This window comes from Gambusia affinis, linkage group LG07 (genome assembly GCF_019740435.1).
Source record: "Gambusia affinis linkage group LG07, SWU_Gaff_1.0, whole genome shotgun sequence".
Classification (NCBI taxonomy): domain Eukaryota; kingdom Metazoa; phylum Chordata; class Actinopteri; order Cyprinodontiformes; family Poeciliidae; genus Gambusia; species Gambusia affinis.
Genome location: NC_057874.1, coordinates 1,296,578 through 1,315,891, shown reverse-complemented (window position 1 = coordinate 1,315,891; position 19,314 = coordinate 1,296,578). Strand labels below are relative to the sequence as shown.

Genomic DNA, 19,314 nt, shown 5'->3' with positions numbered 1-19,314 from the left:
CCAAGTTGAAAGTTGCTTTTGAAGCAAACCGAAAAAGCATCAAAGAGAATACAAATACCGAATTAGGAGTAAACTACAGAGCACTGCTGTTTTCTGGGATTCCTTCAAAGGCAGATGTCTGCACAGAGACACCAAAAAACAGCAGTGAGGAAACAAAACACTTAGCTCCATACATGCATTTCCATACCTTATTAATATTCATAACAAGGGGAATCTCTCCATCGACCATATGAGAGAGTGGGGGTGTTTGTTAAAGCCCATCAGAAATAGCTAACAAATTTTCCATCCACATCCCATCGATTACAGAATCCACTGATAAGCGCTACCAGGTCTCTGATTTAAATGTCACTCTAATGCGATTTTAATCACACAGATTTAACTCTCATCACTCATCGTAATCTGTTGGCAGGCATGTTTACGCTCAGTCATTGACGCCTTTGAGGACGAGCTGTTTCCTCAAGTGTGCAGTGGGATTCAGGAAAGCTCAGGTAATTTAATCATGGAAACATCTTGGAGGGCTGAGAGAGTGGAGTTTGCCTGTAAACATATTTTGACTTTTGAGGATATTTTGTATCACACTATGAAATTTGTGATAAATTCACAGCACAGCAGAAGATCTGCTGGAATTGGACTACATGTGTGTAAACCTGGACACCACTATCCAGTGCAAAGCAGTGAATCTCAACATTGTGTCTTATCTCAGGCCACTCTAAAAGCACACTCTTATAGCTGATAGACAGACGTCTCATTTAGGGCTGAAACAATTCCCCAAGTGATTTGAGTACATGGAATATTAGAATTCCTTGAGGAAAATTTATCTGCCTCAAAGTTTTGTTAAGTTATGTTTTATTATTTTATGTTCCAGCCGGGTTATTACTTGCGTTGCACAACGCTCTCACTTCCGCCTGAGTGGTTGATGAAAGCTAAGTGTTAGCAGCAAAATGTCCAGTTTTAACGTCCACGTTCGGCTTGGGGAGATTTTATTGATTCACGATAATGTCTGGGTCTTTGTCATTTTTTGGGGGATCAATAAGCATCCTTAAAATGACTGGAGTGATGCCTGGAGTACGGCAGCCTTTCTTCTCCAGGAGCTGCTGCCTGGCGGTGGTTCAGAGCGAACGGCGGGGAAGAGCACTGCAGGTGTATTTATACAGGTGAGTGGATAGACTGAAAACTGCGGGCGGCTGCGCATAAGATAATTAACGCAAGTTTAACTTTATGGACGAACTGGAAAATGTATATCTCATCATCCCAGTCTCAACAAATGGGTGGTGAAGCTCATCATGGCGGCACGTAGCTGGTACATGTTTCTGTGTGTGACGAACAAAGGTGTTAAATCCTGTCGCTAATGTGGACACAAGCTATGAATGTCTGCAGAAGGTGAGAGTTCATTATTAGATTGACTGAAGATGAATACATGAACCAAAAGCTGGAGTATAGATATTTGTTATAAGCATATTTGTGAGCCTGACTTGTTCTAACTAGTTTAACAGTTAAATATTGCACTTTGTATATTTATATAAATTGAGTCATATTTATTAATATGTACTAATCACCTAGCTGTGTCTTTGCAGACCATTACTGTTTACAAAGAGCCTGCAAATTATATAGTGTATCCACACAGCCTTACTATGATTCAGTGCTAATGATCCACAGTATCAAGCCAGACTCCCAATCCAGGATTTTTTTTTTTTTGTGGACTCTCTAACAAATCCTGACCTCTGCTACCTGCTGTTGCTGTACTGTAGTTAAGTTTGCCAGTTGCATGGCATACAGACTTTGCAGTTTCATTTTCTGCAGCCAGCTTCAAAGCGAAGCACTAAGTTTGTAGAGTAACAGTCATTTTCTTCTGTAGGGTTTGCTCCCCCATGTTTAACTAGGAACACCAATAAATCTGTTACGAGCCAATTTCTCAACAATTTATGTCAAAACAAAAAGGAAACATGACAACACTGGCATGAGTTCACCTATGTTAGAGCAACATATTAAGACTAATTCTGGGACAATACATCACTCACACCAAAAAACAGAGGAGATACTGGAGAGACAACAAGAACAGTTTTGATCGTTGATTGAAACCTTCGAATGATGAAATATTGTGTTATTTTATTACTACCATCTTTTCAAGCACAGGCATGACAACTTCAATAAAAATAGAGGTGTGGGACTTGGCATTGGTGTATAAATCTAAATGGATGGAATCAAGGGATATAGATGTAGTCCCAATAGAAAGTATTCACCCGTTGGATGTTTTATTCCTTTTGTTGCTTTTATAAATTAGTCATGATCAACAATTTGTGCTTTTTTTGAACAAAAAAGACAACAAACATCCTTTATTGTCAATATAAAACTGATTTTTACTAAATAAGGGCAATTAAATAAATATATAACCAAAAATGAGTGCCTGAATAAATATTATTTCCCTTTAAAGTGTTTTACCCCAATTAACACAGGTCGGATGGAGATCACCTGAGTGTAGTGAGTGATTGTGTCTGGAAGGTCCATTCACCCATAAGAACATTTATTATCCAGCCAGACATCGACCTGAAGCATCCAGCTAAAGCTACACAGAAATTGTTTCAAGACAATAAGGAGAATGCTCTGGAGTGGCCTAGTCAAAGCAGACACCTCAATTCAATATAGAATTTGTGGCAGAACTTTAATAGAGCTGTTCAAAGAATATTTCCATGCAACCTGTCAGAACCTGAACAGCTTTGAAAAGATCAATGGAGGAAAACTGAAATGACCAAAAGTGCGTCTTCTAAATACTGACTTGAAGGGGGGTAAAAAAACATTTTTTGTCAAAGAAGCCATTTTTTTTGTAATCATTATTGATTCGTAAAAACAGTGAGAAGGGTAAAATAACCAAGAGGGTGAGTACTTCCTGCAAGCACTTATTGTTTTATCTGCCAAACTACAAAGTAACAAGTGACCTAGAGTATAAATGTACCAGGGGTACAATGTCAACATAAAGTGGAATTTCATCAATTTTTTTTTTTTTTTTTTACCTATTTCTAAGTATGGTCTTAACATTTACAGCATTAACATATTTTGTCATTGTTATGACAAAAACCTGAAGAACAAATGAAGAAAAACAAATAAATGAAGAACTTGCTACTTGATTTGCAACCTCATACTGTTAATTTTTACTGTGAAAAAATACACGCAAGAGTAGTAAATAGGCAGATATGAACCACAGTGTCTAGAAACGGTACTACTGGAAGCAGTGGAAAGCCGCTTATGAGAAGAGAGAACCGCCGACTCTTCCCCTGCTTAGCCGAATGATCTGAATCTCAGTAAAGAGACGAAATTCCCATAGCATGATTTCTTATCATTACTTGTCATAATAACTAAAATAAAATTAAATACATTTAAGTCGGAAAAATATCAGTCATACATTTTTTCTAAAATATATAAAATTCAAAATCAGCTTCAGAGTTTTTTCGTTACTGTCATTTTACTTATCGGGAAAATGATAAAAGATACCTTAACCTTGTTTCCCCGCTACTTTTTACGCACTTTATAGTCAAATCATAAAAATATTAAAAAGGAGTTCAAAAAACCGTTTCCCAAAATACGACTCACTACCTCAGTTGCCCCCTTTTTAAAAAATTAACATAGCCGACACCTGCCAGAATGAAACAAACGCAGGTGCTTCGCCCGCTCCAGTAGTGGTACCAAATACCTGCGTGTTCAAATCAGCGATATTCACATGCTATAAAATCAACAACTCTCAACAAGGAGGGTTTTAGACAGTGCTAAAAACTCACCCTCAGGTGCAACTCATACCGCAGCCTTTCTTTCCAAAGTTGATTTGCATCCACCGCCGGAAGAAAGAGATTGGAGGTGTAACCGGTGAAAACGTAGAGCCTCTTCGTTTCGCTGTTGGTCTTAACCGGAGCAGCTCCGTTTCTCCTCCTCCTCCTCCCTCTCCACCTTTCCTGGATGCGGCTGCTCCTTTCGTTTCTCCTCCTCCTCTCTCCTCTTGCCTCCTCACGCGCCTCCGCGAGACTTGGTGGGGGAAGCAAAAAAAGTAATAGGGGTCTCTTCCTCCTCCTTCAACAAAGACAGACTCAGAAGAAAAGCAGGGACCCTATCGCAGTCAATAGGTTTCACAAAACCCCATGGCAACGCAGTAACACAACTTCCCCGCGTTGTGACCGGGTTAAAGCACCCCCACCTCTTTCTGTCCAGACCCCCCAAAAACTGTGACTGACATTATTCCCAGGCTTCACAGAGAGCAGGTTTCAAAGGGTGGAGGCGGAGAGGAGGGACGGGGACTAAACTCTGCTGGTGAGGATGTTGTTCAAACATGGAGAAGAGTCAAAAACGTTTCAATTTCCTACATCAGTAGGCAATTTAATGTTTCCCTGCGCAGAATTGAACGAATTTCCGTGCTTCACACTAGAGTAACAGCAGCACCTGTAACACTAATATGTCCACATGATGGCTTTTGATTATTATGCTTAATAAAAGTATTTATACCCCTTCAACTTTTTCCACATTGTGCCATTGAATGTATTTTGCAAGGTTTTCATAGACCTAGATAACATAAAAATAATAAATACACTATCCATCCATTTTCTAACTTGGTGTGTCAAATAAAAACCCAATAAAATAATTTAAGGCTTGATTTTGTCAGGTAATACGTGAAACTGACATCTACTTAAATACTGTTCTGTTTGAACAGTATTTAAGTAGTGTTCAAAACAGTTCTTAAATACTGTTTCTCAGTATTTGTTCTTAAATACTGTTTAAACAGTATTTAAGAACATTTTTATGTTTTTGATTAAAAGCCATCTTCTTTTTATCTTAAGCCTCTCTTAAGATATTCCCTGAATAAACATTTTAATAATTTTTTTTCTCCATTCATTTTCTAAAATGTGAGGACAAAGACTGTTTGGACATTGGAAGCTGTAGAAAAACAAAGAAATCTGTCATTTTTGTCCTTTCAAAATGTTTCACATCTCAAAATCTAAAGAGACCGAAAATCAGAACTAGAACTGATCCCCGTTCAGATGTCTGTTCCACTGCTCTAAAATAAGAACTGAAAACTATTTCCCTTTTTTTATTGTATGAAAAGCACCTGTTTTATGGAATTAAATCTCTAAGAGAAAGACGTGACAATGTCAGCTTACTGTCTAAAAGTGATTCATTCTGTTAAACATAAGTGCAACAAAACATTTAAGTAAAACATGATAAAACGTTGAACAAAATGTACATTTTAACTCGTAGGACTGTTCTTTTGTTTTAGTAGCGAGGAGTAGGTAATGGGAAAGAAAAACTCATCAATCATCTAAAACCTTAGCACAAAGTCGTATCATTAGCCTCAGTCTGTGGTTTCACTTTTTGCAAATGACGGATTGCGGCACATTAACAGGTGCTCTTGTGCTGTCAGCCTGGTGTATATCAAGGGGACTCCACTGCTTTGATCCCACAGCCAGTGCCAGTATTGCACACTAATGGTGTCTGTTGGGATCTGTGATTTCAGCACCTCTGACAGTTCGGGATCATTAGAAACTCTTTGCATCAGCGGAGCATGGAGGAAAGGTCAGCAAGAAATCAATTTATCCAATAACCTCAGACTCAGGTCAGAGATGTGGCCGATCTCCAACCTGGGAAATGACAAGGTGCGAAGAGCTTCCTGGCCAGTGCCAGGAATGTAGAAGAGCTTGCTATCGGTCATCTTTGACTCATCGGGTTGTTTGAGATATATATGTAAGACAGGAAGTCTCCTGATTTGAGCTTGGAAATGGAAAAAGCTTTCAACTGATAGAAGAATTGATTATCCTGTGGTTAAGTGATAAGGCTAATTTTGTGCTAATTCACATAGGGTCAGAAGAGGCTCAAACATGTACATGTAAACTGGTAATACATGACACAGGCTAACATTAGCTGTGTTTCCATTTCAAATGTGCGCAAAATTCTGTCTTTATTACGCTAATGTCAAAACACAAAATTTAGCAATTCCATTAAATAAGAAATTAAACTAAAATCGCAAGTGAACAGGTTTGTTCACACATTAAATCATTAAAAAACATGCTGCTCCATCAAATTCCAACTACTTCTCTTTTTCTTCTTCTTTATATTTTGTGCCAGTGGCAAAATCTAGTTGTTGATCATATGACTTGTGTGATGAGATTAAAGTGTTATCATTGCAGCTTTGCAAAATGAACCAGTTTTGATAGTCAAAAAAAAAATCACCTCATCCTAGCAACAAAACTTTATCGAAAAATTAATTTTTCAAAATCAGCGTATTTCCTTTAAGTTAATTTATTTTTTAAATGTTAAATTGCACAATTGTGTGGTGAGTGGTAATGGATCCAATGTCTGAAATGAATGGGTTATGCTTCCTTGGCAGGAAACCGTATTTAATATGTACACTCTATACTCTCAGAAGGTGTAAATCTGCAACAGGGCTAAGGTTAAAAGCTAACTGGAAATGTCCTGGTTTTCTTCCTCCCTTGGAATCATCTTCATCTGGATGTTACCAAAAAGAAAAGCCTTGAGAGCTCTGTGTTCCCAAAGAAAGGAAATGAACAGACTGAACTGAATCCAAATAACTTGATTTAGGTCATCATAATTGCACTGAGTGGATTACACAATGGTTAGACAGAGCAACGAATGGAACACGATACCTCTGCGAGGTGCACCGTGCTGCAGCGGGTGCTCTTATCAAATCTAATTAGATTTGTGGAACATCTGCTTCTTTCCTACTCAGTGTGAATCTGGCTCGGCTGTAAGTGTTAAATGAGATACAGTGACTTAAGGTCTTGTTCTCAGCTAACCTGTAGGAGGGCCGGTTAAAAGAGGTGTACTTATATGTAAACTGATTAGGCCGGTTCCTGTTTTCCTGCTGTCACCATGGTATTCTGTCTTTGTTTGCACATAAAGGCTTAAAGCAGCATTAAAAAGCACATGTCACAGGCTATAATTTGAAAACATTGAACAAAATTTAAATGAAAATGTGAGAAGCCTTGGGGTTTGTTGCAGTTGAAAGGCAAACCTAACGATACCTCAAGGCAAGCAATTCAGACTGTTTATGGTGAACATTTCTGTCAATATCTATTGAGTTTGTTTATGTTCTGTAATTACTCATGTGTTTACAAGTGTACCCTTTCCTCCTGTTTCATTATTAAAGCCGTTAGTCTGAGTGACTTGGTTCTCAGTTGTGTTTTTAAGTACTCACTACAATGTGGCATCATCTGTAAAACAGATGGATACTTTCCTAGATTTGTGTGTGGGAATCATTTTCAATCTATGGAAAACACCATCAGTTTTAGGCTCAGCTAATTTAATTTATCATAAATTAACCATTGTCATTCAAATTGATCAGTCTCTTACAATTGCAAAAGCAACTAATGAATAAGTTTTAAGGAGTCATCATAAGCACGCAATTAATGACATGATCACAAATCAAGGCATACATTGAGCAAAGGTATCAGTCAGGATAAAATAGCAAACCACCCAATACTATCATTTAGGGTTTCAACAACAATTAGAGGAATATGGGACATAACTAAACCTGCATATTTCTCCATTAGTATTTAATGTACCAACAATGTCGTCTGTTGTCCATGTCTCTAAGTAGTGCAGTAGGGTTGCATGTAGAAGCCTTTATCTTGACAGAGCTCTATCCTAGATAAAATCTCCTGTAACTTTGCTTTTTGTAAAGGTAGATGATTGTAAACCAGTCCAGGTTTTTATCAAAGGCTGAATAAAATTATTTATGAAAGGAAAATATATATGGGTTTTGGAATTGTCTGCTTCAACATGATGTCTTAAACTATTATTCAGACATTCTCCTTTAGGATTTTCTTGTGAATGAATGGCTTCAACATTCACAGCAAGTAGTTCAGTTTCTGAAGCACCCAGGCAGCCCAGGACCATTACACTATGTCTGGCTGTTGGTATGATGTTCTTTTTCATACCAACATAATTTATTAATATTATGTCAGATATAACATGACCCACCTTCCAAAAAGTTCCAGTTTTGTCTAATGAGTTCATGCAATATTTTTCTAAAAAGTCTAGGGGATCACCTTGATGCTTTGGAAAGGTAAATGTAACCATGATGCACACTAACACATCATTTGTCATCCAGCTACAATGATGCTACTTTGAACATCTGGATGATCACAACTGACAGAGGAAAAGTTCTCCTGAATATGCCAGACCATGAAATAGCATTCTGAAGCACACCAACTCTTACAGTCCTAGTCAGTGGAAACGAGGCGTTAGTATTAAATACTGAACACTGCGCTTGACGGAACCATGAGACTCGCAGTCCTTTAGAAGTTGTGCAGTCCTGCAGAATGTTTTAGCTGGTCAGTCACTTCTACAGAAGTTCTCCACCATTCCAGGTGTTCTACAGTTGTGGATAATGATTTTTAGTGTGGTTCACAGGAATCCCAAAGTTTTAGAAATGGCTTTGTAACCCTTTCCAGATTGACAGGTGACTGCAGTGACTTCCACTGTCGCCTGTTCTTGAACGTCTTTAAATTGGGGCACGGTGTGTTCTTTCTGAAGATCAATTAGTCAGCTCCATGTTGTCAGACATGGAGGTTACTTAAGGTTCATTTAAGTCACATATGTCAGAGTCAAGGCCCGCGGGCCACATCCGGCCCGCGAGAAGATTTTCTACGGCCCCTGGGATGATCTTGATTTATTATTAGAACCGGCCCGCAGCAAGCCGGCACCCCGTCTGAAAAAATGCGAGATGCACCCCTTCGATCCTCACAACGCACGCATCCCCCCCCCCCGTTCGATCCTCACAACGCACGCATTCCCCCGCCCCCCCGGTCCGCAGGAAATTTACGAAGGCTTGGGCCGGTCCGCTGCACTAGACCAAATGCGTCATTTAAAAAAATCTCAATGAACATTCGATCAGTCCGGCCCTCGGCTTGTAGCTAAATTTTTTATTTGGCCCTCCGTCCATTTGACTTTGACACCCCTGATTTAAGTGATGTATTAATCCTGGATGCCAATCTGGGAGTATTTAGAGATTGTGAATAAAAAAAGTAAATCACAGTTAATTCATGATTGAACAAGATCTTGAATTATTATTGTGTTGGATCATTTTCTTCCTTTAATTATTAAAAGATTAAGGGAACAAAGCCTTTTCTTCCCCTTTCTAATGTTGATCAAATAAATACTTTGACAATAAATCAGTTATTAGCTGTTATTTAAATTCCTTATTGTTGTGTTCCTATTTTGGGAAGAAGAAAATTGCAATGTACAAGAGGTTTTGGAAGTTTGTGTACGTATCAGCCACATCATTTCTATTGCACTAATTTGTCATTGCACACAGCCAATCCAAATGACCTCTTTCACTCAGTGACCCTGAAAAATGTCAAAGAGTTGGAGAGTGCCAACGGTACGCCACACACTGACAAGACACAGGCTCTCCACAACGCTCTGGTCATTACCGTCAGCAGATTCTTGGCTTAGAACAACAGACGTTTTCTGTGACTAACTGCCCCCCTCGTAATTCAGTAATTCTGTTAAGAGTTTCCATTGCAGTTTTGCAAAATAAACCAATTGCAAAATGGCAGAGAAACCACCTCATCCTAGCACATAAACGTTTTATCAAAAAACAATTTTTTCTGAAACTGAAACTTATTTTTTTTATCTTAATTTGCACTCTTTTGTGGTTAGTGGAAATGCAGCTACTAAATTAATCAGAAAAAATATCTGAGTTTGAAAAATGATAACAAGGACAGCTTTGTTTTTAGAATAACTACGGTAATACCTCACACTGACTCAGGAGCGTTTCTCAAGTATTGAGGTGCTGGAAACCCTAATTACTGCACAGACGTAAAACAAAGTTTCAGATTTGTGTATCTATCTCAACTAGACAGGGCAGGGTCTCATTATGTGAGGGGGGTGGTGACATTTCCAACGGAGACTGAACAAGGGGGAAAAGAATGAGCTGGTGCCGTCAACAAGGGGACTGAAAACAGAGGGTACCTCTGTCAAAGGTGTCAAAGTTCATGGGCAGAGCATGACGGCATGCACCCCCCGTTGCTCCTCTTCCGTCTGATGCATCACCCCCACCCCCCCATCTCTCTCCCTGCTCTTCCTCTCTCTCCTTCTGCTTCTTCAAATATCACTGTGAATATCACTGTGGGGCAGAAATCCCCTCATTTACGTTCTCAGAGCTGCATAATGAGAATAAATGAGCTGGAAGTAAATATGCAGCCTGTGTGCTGCCTCGCCTGCTCTATATGAGACAGCCTATAGGCTTTCATCAAAAATGAAGATGGATTATGTTGTCAAGAGCTCATAACAATGCTGGCCAGTGTTTTATTTATTTAAAGTGGAATTCAACGTCTTCCCAAAAGATTTAACCTGTTCGTTCATTCCAGTTTGGATCATTTGTTTTCTCTTGTTGCGGATGTTTGCTTTAAGGGAATACTAAGGCGATGATTCAATAAGTTAGGTTTCATTTGTACTGTCATTTCACACCTACACAAAGAGAACAGCCAACATGTGTTTTTCTTTCCTCACAGTGGGGGTATAAACAAGGTTTTTGTACCTTGTATCGCAGCAGTGGGCCCCGAAACTCCTTCAGCTGCTCCTCCCCCATCCTCTTGTAGCTCAGTTGGTGGTTTCATTATTTGTAATATGGGCCACTTAAGTCAGCTGGTGTCCCCAGAAGCCACTGCAGAAGGAGATGTAGAATTAAATTACTTTGGATTTATTAAAATTCAGAATAAAAAATAAATAAACTGGAGAGCATTCAGTTAGTGGCTCTGCTTGCAAAGTCAATATGAATTGGTTAAGCAGAAATGAAAGGAGGCACACAGCTCAACCCGGACCCACCAAATGGAGGAAAAATTTTATTTTTAATTGCACACATTATCAAAGACAACCTTTAGTTAGTGGTGGGTGAGCATGCTGCACTTTTAACCCTGGAAACACACACAGAGGTGGGGGCACTTTAAATATTGCTGATGTTTAATAAATTTATTGCAACTTGCAATAAAAAAACTCTAGTCTGCTCCCAGTTCAAACATTTCTGATTGTAAATTTGTTGTCAGGTTTACTGACAGATCACAATAAATTCTGGTGAAACTGATTTTATTGGGTCTTCCAAGGATGTTATTTGGGGCAACACAGGCACTGAATGAATGCCAAATACTGGCTTTCTTTTCATTCAATCTAAATAGTGCAGACCTTAGGCCTGCCAACTATGTACTGCTAAAATCCATTAAGTAAGACATTTTGAAAATGTATATCCTCTGTATCCTAAATAGTGTCATATGTCAAACTGAAAGTCTGATTAAGTCCAAAACTGAAAAAGTTCTGTATTTAATTAAAGGAAATACAGAACCAAAACAAATGAGGCACTATCCATCTAAGATTGGAGACAAATAATATTGTGCATTATGGTATATTGCGAAAACAATCACTAAATTTTATGCTGCACTTCTTTTTTGACTGTATTTCATTAATAACCTGAATGTAACAAAATGTATTTGCCTGGTATTCCATCAACATAATGTAACTGATTTGATTATATATTTCTCCAGTGGTGGGCACCGATAGCCAAAACGTTAGTTGCATTAACACTAAAGCTGCTTATGGGTTATTAATTTGCATCTCATCCACTAATGTTAATTTGGTAGAATAACTTATTTTATCACGCTGTGATGAACACTTGTATTGCTGACAACATTGCTAAAACAACTAAATGTCTGGGTAACCATGGCAACCAGTGAGAGTTCAAAGGCCGTATTCAAGTTGCACACACATCTGCTGTACTCACAAACAAATAATTACTAAAAGCTAGTGCTACAGTGCTAACTTCAATTCAAATTATATCTACCCTTGAAAGACTACAACCCTGGAGAACTAAATTAATTCTGACATTACATTTTACATGTTCTACCAGGCCTACTAATGTTCACTAGTTATATTTTGCTCCTGTATGATTTGATTAAAATAAAGTTATTGGGGAGAAAAAAGAACGAGAGGAGAGGAAACTGACCAGTCTTTACCCACTTTAAAATAAGAGCATGGATATTAACATCATTCAATATTCAACAGTCCATAACTTCAACAGAGATGTCTCACTTTTTTCAATTAAAAGCTTATAAAACAGCCAAGTAAATATGAGGTTTAAAATTTATCTAGAAAAGTGTATTTAGGGTAAGCTAAGTGAACTAAACATTTTTTAAAGTTAGCCAAAACACTAAAGCACTAAAAATTATTTGCTCCACTATTAGTAGAAGAGTGCCCACCACCACTCTGTATTAAAATGGGATCTGTTTGTATTGTAAAAGGCTTTCAGATGGCATGTTGTGAATTGGTGGTATATTCATAGGCGAGGAATGAATTTAGTTACATTTATCTCAAATTTATGTCAAAAGCAATACTGTTATTGCATAAAGGTTTCCTCCAAAAACAAGTCGGGAAGAAAATTATTCAGAGTTATTTGTGATTTTCTGCACGCTGTAGGCTACACTGCACAGAAGCATTATGGGAGTTGACACAGAGGTAGAGTGAGCGCATGGCGTGTTATCTGGAGGGAGCTGTGATTTATTACAAGAAGGCTTTCTCCCACTTCTTACCAGGACACGTGCTGCAAGGAGCTGAGAATAAAGCAAGAGCAACTCCCATTTTTCTACCAGAAGACATGTCTGTGTGTATGGGTGTGTGTGTGTGTGAACATCGGTAGCTTCCCCTCCCAGCCATACTTAGGAAATGCTGGAGGCACATCTTTCAATTGGGAATTAATATCAGCAGCCGGCTGGGAGAAGGCCTTTTTTTTACCGTGGCAGGTTGCTCTTTGCGTAGGCACTCGCTCCCCAGGGACTGTGCTTTGCTCTGTTGGTGGAGCTTCATCGTATGTCTTCGTGGAATCATTTCCTCTTTATGAGAGCGACTGTATAGGAGCATCCTGTTACCCAATAAAAGCTGGGAGACACCATCATGTCTGGGTGGAAAGCCGTTTCCATAGCAATCCAAATATTGCTGCAATGAGATTTGAGTTAGAATGGTACCAGACGGCCGTCAATCATTTAACAAAGGAGGAAATGGGGAATAAGGTTTTACTCTCTTGTTCCTTCAGTAATATGAGTGCGGCCCACTTGATAAAGTGGAGTGCTGTCACCGAATGAGGCGTATGTGGGTCTTACAGGCGTGCAGCAGCGTTACTGTCTATTGAAGCCTATTGTTTATGTGACTACTCAGGTGAGACAATTGATTCCACTGCTCAGCAGAATCCATACTCCAATTCTATCATCCATTATTTCTGAGAATCAGACAAGCAATCAACACAGCAGAAGGTGGCCACTTATAATTAATATGTGGTGCATTAGTCAAAGCAAGCAAACAGGCGTAGTTTTTCACACATGAATCCTTACAGAGTAAAAATCCAATCACATAGACACAGTGATGGACATGAACCACTGCAGGAAATGAGGACGGGCCTTGCTCACTACTTGTCTTCTATGAAAGAATTTACCATGAGATAATTAAATTTCTCAGTGGTTGGATGCAACACAATGACTGTGTGATCATGCAAATAATTGCCTGTCCGCTCGTACCAGGCCAAAAAGGTCGATGTCTCTTTGAAGACAAGTGGAAGCTCAAATCCATCTACAGCCATCCGTGTTTGGATGTGAATTCATTTCTATGTGAACAGACATTTTGGACAAACATCATCGGGACCCTGATAAGCAGGATGTCTTTCACCAGCTCTGGTGGAATGGGGGAAACATTCCGTCTCAGCCATGCAGGCAATGCGATCATCCCCCAGAGGAGTTCCAAAGATATGGTTGGTTTTGTCTGTGTTACCCCCTTCGCTTGCGGCTGCGCTTCCCTAAGGGGGGCCACGTAAGATGCTAATAGAATCAGGCCCACGGGATAACAGTGGTGTTATTTTGCCTGTTTCAATTAAATGTCCTACGGAGCCATTTGAGATGGGTGTGTGGTGTGTGTCTGTGTGTCTAGGGGGGGCAGCAAGCTTGGTAGCAGGAGCAAACGCTGCCCACAAGGGAATGGGAGGACAGGTAATAACCAGCAAAGTGGCTTTAAAGTGAGGTCCAACAACAGATCAATAAGCTTATACCCCAAACCCCATCTAACCAAGTCTTTAGCCCTGAGGTAAATTAAAGAGAAACACACCTGCAATCAATGGAAATAATCCCCTTCATTTGCTTTATTGTCTTCTCACGTTCTCATTAACGTCTGAAGCATTAGGTGGAGTGATAAATCACAAGTTTATGCAGTTGCATCCCTTATTGTTTGGTTAGATAATTAAAAACAAAAAAACCAAAGAATTTAATATGAATACGTATCGATCTCTGCCACATTTTCTTCTTCAGCTATTTAGCAACCAACACTCAAAGCCTCAAATCAAATCTTACACGGAACATGACAAGCTGAGCTCTATTTAATCTTGACCTTCTAAAGATTGACAAGAGGCATTTAACTAATGTTATTAATTTAGCCACTGGAAGACAGATGGAGTTTCTTCCAACCTTTCGATCTGTGACACCCACTGAAGGTTCAGCGGGGGTAGAAAAAATTAATCCACTTTGCACTTTGTTTGACTAAATACTTTATGCTGCATGTATCACCTCAGTTATATGACATTACACAACAACCATGGAAATAACATAGAAATCCTGTGTAATTTCTATGTTAACTGGTAAATTTACACCTAAAGGGACTTTGATTCTACTGAAAGTTGTTTGGAAAATGACACAGCAACGTATCAAAAGATAAGTAATACCGTTTAAAACATTAGCTTTTAAAAATTTATATTTATCCAAATATGTATTTGGATAAATACATCCAACATTATTCATAAACGTCTCAATAACTGAAGGAAAAGCTTTTGTAGACTGAAACTTGAAAACTCTTGAAGAATCTTATGTCAGATTCTAGACTGAAGTTTTAAAGGAATTCATACTATTGATATTTTTCTGTTGTAGAAATGATATAGAATTAAACATTTTCTTGTTTTGCATTGAATTATTTTGGCAAGTATAATTATTTCATATAAATATTAAAGTTATGTTTTACACTGTAATAAAATAGTAACAGCTTAATAATATCTGCGTACCCTTGCATATTTGCTAAGTCACCTATTTGCATATTTTTCTGTGAACAATATCTCCAAATTATTTGCAGAAAATTTTTCATTGAATAAATCTAAAATATTTAATAGAAAATGCGGCTTTGGAACCTGAAGCAGCTATAGGCTCGATGTCCTATTGGCTGGCATTTGCAAAGCCAATCCAGGAGAGGCATTCATTTTCCTTGGCACTGATTGGCTGTACCACAGAGATAAGGAAGACTGCAGGTTTTGGCTTCTGCTGTAAAGCTTTTAAATCTGAAAATCCAGTAAGACAATTGTAGTCAAAGTTTATTTCCTTAAGCTTTAATGATTTTCTTAACTTGTTTGACTTTCTAGTACAGTTAGAAACTATATTCTGAGTAATCATTGGACAATTTGAAGTCTGTTTGGTATTATTCTTATAATCCATGTCATGTCAAAATGTCCTCTGGTCAAATACTGTAAACCACACTGGCACCAATTTGTTCCTGACATCTAAGACACTTTGGATCAAAGTGTCTGAATATTTGTTGCAGCAGTATTTATTTCACAACATGAGAACAGAAACCAGTGTGACAATGGAGTCTGTCTCACATTACGCACTTAAAGCCACTAAAACATGATGCCAGCAGCCCAGTTTCTGCTGTTATTAATCTAATGTTCTAAACAATGGATGGGCACAGTGCACTGCCCTGCATGAAAATATTAACACTTTAAAACAAGCTGTTTTATAGAGCCACGGGGCCTGGATACACGCAGAAACCCAAAACTGTCGGTTTGAAATATCAGAGAACCATAAAGACTCAAGTTTACAACATTTTTCCTCAACAGAGGAAATGATATGCAGGTTGTAAACTGTCCAGTGAAGCCTGGGCCAAATCCCTACAGGGTGTCCACGCATCATTAAATGTAAGAATTTAAGTCTTAAAATGTCTTATTCATGTCAAAAATTAGGATGACTTTAAATACGTCACAGGTCTTAAATGTTGTCATGCCAGGACTATTTAATCTTGTATATTCTATGTCGTTTTGGGGGTTTTGAGTGGTGTGCAAACCTGCACTATGTTCTGTGATTCAAGGCAATTGCAGATACTGCTAACTAGCTGCTGATATGCCCTTGCCAGCTAGATAACTATCTTTTTGGGTAAGTGCAAATGTTTTCTCAGTTGGCTGGACTTTAGCTGTGACCATTTTGTGGACTGGCTTAAGCGCCGCCAGGAGGAGAATGGAGTTCATTAACGTGCCGACAGCTGCTTGTGTTGGGGAATAAATCTATTTCACATCATTTCAAAAGATTCATATACACAAAAACAAAGGATATTGTATCTACATTTTTAGTATGTTGCAAATAGCATTATAAATTCACAATATAATTCAAAATAGTTTCTGTTAACTATTAATTAACATTTTCATTAATGCAAGTTAAAAATATTTTCTCAATTCCAGTTTTTGCTATTTCGTTAAGTATGATGACCATGATATGATCTTAAATTGTATTCATAATGGTCTTAAAAAGGTCTCATAATGTCTTAAATTTGAGTTGGTGAAACCTGCAGAAACGTTGCGCTGCTTTCACCACATGTTTCTGTGCAATTAACATGTTGCTCTCCAGCTTATTGCCTAAGTGTCTGTTCCCCAGGAGGAGACATTCTGGATCTTGTTATCCATCTGATTAGGATACATGATCTGATGTGTGGAGGGAGTGGGGGGTTGTGGGATAGCGGGGTGGGGTGGGGGGCCAGGGTGTCAGCCAAGTAGAGGGATTCAGGAGGCGATTCAGCAGTGACTCAGGACTGCTTTATGTCACTGTGACAGGGAACAGAACAGGCCGTGTTGGTGTCAGCGGGGATCCAGGCGCTTCCTCCTCCTCCCTGCACTAACAGCATCTCCTCTATCCACAGCGCTTCACTCTCCATGCCTCATACGTTGGAGCCATTATAACTAATTCCTCAAGCAGATATAATCTGTTTAATCATGTCTTACATTTATTAAACCTCATTATTTCTTTAATAAGATTAGCAGTTAACAGATTGGGATGATTACGGAAAGGAAATTTTTCATTCAGACTCTGAAAAAATGGAGATATGGAAAAAATATATAATTATTTCGTTTGAGTAAGAAAAGCTATGGCTGGTTCAGTTACCATGGCAATGTATGCAACGTGGAATCCAGGGAAGTCAATTAGTAATTCGGCTGCATCTCATTAAGCACTGTCTGGCTGCAGTGGAGTAGTCAAGGTTTGGATTTATTTCACCAGGCGGCGTTGCTCCTCAAAGCGTTTAAGGGTGTCAGACTCCACTTCTAGCTTCAACAGGGCGCAGTCTGTTTACAACCCAGGCATCTGTGACCTGCCGTCGGCGTGAAATCCCACAATTTAAACATCCCCTATTTGGCTGTTATTCTCAAACCACAGTGTACAACAAAACATTCTGTTTAACAAAAGATTTTAAGTGAACATAGTTTAGTTCTCATCCAATCTGAAGTGTTTGAAAGTGATGAGGATTTTGGATTGTGAAGAGTCAGGGAGCTACTCATTTTCTGCTCATTTAAAAACCAAAGAGAAAATTTTCAACATGTATACAACTTGTTGAAAACTAAAATATGCTCTGCTGACCTGCGATGGACTGGTGACCTGTCCAGAGTGACCCCCCCTCTGCTCCGCTGTCTGCTGGACCAGTATTCCTCCTGACTCCAATAGAGACAGGGGTAAAAGATAATGAAAGGATGGATGACATCATGACTCTTAATGCATCTAGGTTAACACAATAAAGCTGTTGATGATGTAACCAGAAATCAGAAAGCTTCTTGAAAATGAAACTTTCAGATCAGTTTAAGAATACAGCTCACCCTGAAAAAGTCCTGACCAAATGGCTTATTCAAATGTAACTTACCACGTCTTTGCTATTTAGTTTATGTACAAATAAATAAAAATTGTCAAGTTATTTTAGGTTTGAATTACTTAAAGCTGCAGTATGTAACTTTTATAAAAAATATATTGTTTTTAAGTATTTGTTGAAACTGTCACTATGCTGTGATAGTATGGCATGAGACAAATCATCTGTGAAAGGATTGAGCTGCTCTGTCTTCTCCTGGTGTTAACTGGACTATGATGGCGGCTAAACAGTTTTCATGAAACATTAAGTTGCTTCTCTGCTATTAGCACAATTAGAAGCAAGTACATGACATTGAGTTACAGCACTAAGCCCCTCCTACTGGCTCTGTTTGGTCGGTTTTGGTTGGTAGCGGTGCATTTCTTCAGGTGGCAATAGTAGCTCAGGGAGGTGGAGGAGACTGATCTTTTCATATGTCTCATAGCAAACTGTCACAACATGGTGACAGTTTCAACAAATATGTAACAAACTTTTTTATGTAAATTTTTATGAATGCAATTATTTGCATCTGCCTCTAAAAATACTCCAAAGCAGTTGCTGTCTTTTCTGTTTTGCCATTCCTATTGTGTCTCTGAGGATCAAGGGTGGAGCACAAGAGGGGAGAACACCCTGAAACCAACCCCCAAATGCACCGAGGAGTGTCTCATAACAGTGCTTTGAATTTCCAGCACCAAGCGACGTAGCACAACTTGGATTCATCAAAGATAGCACACGTCTTATCATAGCGCAGGATATATCCAGTCAGTTTAACTGAAAAAAGGCTAATGTACTTCATCCAGTTTCATTGTGAGACCTGATGCAGAGTCCATTCACTAATACGTTCATTTACTTGTGGCTCTGGGGGAAGCAAGAAGCCTTCCCATCATTGTGTCTGACAGCCAGATGAGATCAGCATGCCCTCTGGCAGCTCAGGGAGATGGGACAGCGCTTCCTCATCAGGCAAAATAAAGGAGTACTTTGATGGTATCATCTTGGAGTCATGCCTCCCCTCAGCCCCTCCACCCATCACTACACTGTCAGAGTCACACAACAACAGACTTCCATTTCCCAGTAATCGAGTTTCTGTCTGGCCTCTTGGTGCTCACACCAAGCCCTGATGAAGTCAACCCTCCCCACCATCTCTGCCCCCTCTTCTTTCCTGTTTAGAATATCACCCGTCTAACAGTTTGTGTCTTCTTATTTCTCTCTCCAGTGCACATAATGAGAATATGTCACAAGACTGAAAAGACATTATTAGTTTTGAATAATTACTAGGTCATCTGTTTTTCTCCATGTTTGTTTAGGTCAAGATTAGGCTTGGGACTTTTACGAGATTCTCCCCATATGTCAATGTCAATGTTAATGTATGTTTGT

At 38.9% G+C, this 19,314-nt stretch overlaps 1 protein-coding gene across 7 annotated transcripts in view; it reads right to left on the bottom strand.

Annotated features, from left to right (window-relative positions):
• chl1b (cell adhesion molecule L1-like b) overlaps positions 1–4,026 on the bottom strand; it is a 98,845-nt gene extending 94,819 nt beyond the window's left edge. For 5 of the 7 annotated variants that reach the window (XM_044122275.1, XM_044122274.1, XM_044122279.1 and 2 more), the window contains exon 1: positions 3,771–4,025. The gene's annotated coding sequence lies outside the window, so the exon portion shown is untranslated. Of the gene's footprint in view, positions 1–3,770 lie in introns of all 7 variants that reach the window. The other 2 variants (XM_044122277.1, XM_044122281.1) reach the window with 2 other exon arrangements.
• Between the last annotated feature and the right edge of the window lie 15,288 nt (positions 4,027–19,314).